General features: G+C 39.7%; 1 non-coding gene and 1 pseudogene across 1 annotated transcript in view; both read right to left on the reverse strand.

The window, feature by feature from the left end:
* Nucleotides 1–83, reverse strand: part of LOC142356554 (large subunit ribosomal RNA) — a 3,522-nt gene extending 3,439 nt beyond the window's left edge. Inside the window, exon 1 of the ribosomal RNA XR_012761440.1 lies at nt 1–83. This exon is cut by the window's left edge and continues 3,439 nt beyond it. This is a non-coding gene — a ribosomal RNA (large subunit ribosomal RNA).
* Nucleotides 84–1,766: 1,683 nt separating this feature from the next.
* LOC142356560 (5.8S ribosomal RNA) lies at nt 1,767–1,918 on the reverse strand (annotated as a pseudogene).
* Nucleotides 1,919–2,726: the final 808 nt, after the last annotated feature.

Here is a 2,726-nt window from a genome sequence, read left to right on the forward strand (position 1 = left end):
CTAAGGGATTCTCAGTTGATTTCTTTTCCTCCCCTTACTGATATGCTTAAGTTAAGGGGGTTCTCTCGCCCAATTCAGGTTATGTAGTTGATTGTCTCTTAATTGGTTCACTGACCAATATGAGACAGAAACCGATTCAGCAGTTTTGTTCGCTACTACTATCAAACACAGGTCGAAGTTTCCATTCAGTCATTAATTCCAACTTTCAAATGTTGTTGTTTCAGCTTTCGCTTACTAGAAGCAACATAATACTCGCTGCAATACAGACCTCGGGAAACCCTCACCGTGAATAAGGTTCACTCACATATTTCACTACATTTTGCGTGGGATTGGAGATGAGGCTACTCGTTCTTGCTCAGTACTAGGCTGAAAATTAACGAAACTTCGTTACAAACGTTCACATGTTGATGTTTCCGCTTTCGCGTACTCGAAACAACATAATACTAGTCTTTGTAATTTAGTTTCATAATTTCAACTGTTCTCATGCAGAATTTTTGCTCATTCTTATCCCAAATTTTGACCTGGCTACTAGTTACACTCCTTGTACTTATTGCAAAATGACCACAAATTTCAACAGCTTTCACATGTTGCTGTTTCGGCTTTCGCTTACTACAGTCAACATAATACTCGTTGCAAAATAAGTGCTCGGCATCTGCAATTTTCCAAAGACGAAGTTTCGCCAGTTCAATTTTCGCTCGCCAATTATGGCTACTAATTCACACGGTACTGAGCTCAACAACATTAAATTTGTTCAGCAAGACTTTCACATGTTGATGTTTTGGCTTTCGCCTACTAGAAGCAACATAATACTCGTCTTGTTAGCTCATTCAATGAGAATAGCTTTTCCCGTTGAGAATTTTTGCCTTCAATTGGCGTTGTAGTGAGTTTGGCTACTCAGATCACCAAATACTTGTGACAATTCGAACCAGAAATGTTTTCAATTTTCACATGCTGATGTTTCGGATTCAACCTACTAGAAGCAGCATAATACTTGTATTCAACAATTTCTGTATCAAATCCCAGTTTTCTCTGGTGCATCTTTGCCAAACTATTCCAAACTGCCTGAGTCTGAATACCAATTACAGGTACTAGTAAATGCACGTTACTAAGGACTATATAGTTCTAGGTTACTGTACACAACGACGTTCACATGTTGATGTTTCAGCTGCCGCTTACTAGAAACAACATAATACTTATCGTGCATACCTTTCCATAACTTGTCCTTTTCAGATGCATTAGTTTCCCTTTGTCTTGGCTTCTACAGTCAGACTGGCTACTAGTAACAGCACAGTACTAATCACATATCGTTCTACAGTTTGCAGACAACTTTCACATGTTGATGTTTCAGCTTTCGCCTACTAGAAACAACATAATACTCGCTGTATACATTTGTAGTTCTCTATGTAACTTTCATGTGAAGAAGTTTCGCCAGTCTTTTTGACTGTCTCAAATCTGAGTCATGCTTAGGCTACTAGTTGCTTCATAGTACTTATCGCCTCGAGATCATTGAACAAAACTTGATTTTCACATGTTGCTGTTTCAGCTTCCGCTTACTAGAAACAACATAATACTAGTCTCATTAAGTTCCGTCTCTTTGCAATTTTCTTATGAAGAAAATTCGCCATCACAATGACTCCAGCAGTTCTTGATCAAGGAATGCAATCATTGATCAGAATGCTATTATTTGAATCGGTTCTGCTTTAAGTGTTCCAATTTTATTGGAAGCACCAACAATAGAACATCAATGTGTTCAATCGAGAGTTATATAACCCTGAATCGGACGCAGTCAACAGCCGAAGCCGAGACCGCCTTTTGCGTTAGAGAGGTCGGTAAACAAATCTTGCGATTCATACCGAATTAACACATATAGCTGTGCTCCTCTTCGTAAAGCGAGCCAAGTGATCCCCTGTTGAAGGATGTATTTGGACCAATCTAGTAGCATTTGGTTTCCAACAAGCTCTCCCAAGTTAGCTTACTTATTGGGCTTTTCAACCAATTCGGTTGGCTACAAGCATCATCAAAGTACTAGCCACAGTTTGATCGCAAAATTCTACGACTTTCACATGTTGATGTTTCGGCTTGCGCTTAGCCTACTATAAGCAACATAATACTAGTCATATCATAGAGCGTGATCAGCTTGTGACGTTCTCATGATGAAGTTTCACCAACAGTGTCTCACTTCGAGCTTAAATCCAGCTACTAGTAACTACACAGTACTGACTGCAACGATAACTTTTATCTATACCTTTCACATGCTGCGCTTTCGGCCAGGGCCTACTAACGTCAACATAATACTCGATATAAACTTTTGTTCATGATGCAGCTTCCCCATGCAGAAGTTTCGCCTTCAAATGCTCTCTTGGCCATATGACGTAAGAAAAGGTTACTAGTAACATCACAGTACTAGCCACAGTTTGATTGCAAAATTCTACGACTTTCACATGTTGATGTTTCGGCTTGCGCTTAGCCTACTAGAAGCAACATAATACTAGTCATATCATAGAGCGTGATCAGCTTGTGACGTTCTCATGATGAAGTTTCACCAACAGTGTCTCATTTCGAGCTTAAATCCAGCTACTAGTAACTACACAGTACTGACTGCAACGCTAACTTTTATCTATACCTTTCACATGCTGCGCTTTCGGCCAGGGCCTACTAACGTCAACATAATACTCGATATAAACTTTTGTTCATGATGCAGCTTCCCCATGCAGAAGTTTCGCCTT

The sequence above is a fragment of the Convolutriloba macropyga genome, unplaced genomic scaffold (genome assembly GCF_964194025.1).
Source record: "Convolutriloba macropyga unplaced genomic scaffold, txConMacr16.3 SCAFFOLD_403, whole genome shotgun sequence".
NCBI classification, from domain to species: domain Eukaryota; kingdom Metazoa; phylum Xenacoelomorpha; order Acoela; family Convolutidae; genus Convolutriloba; species Convolutriloba macropyga.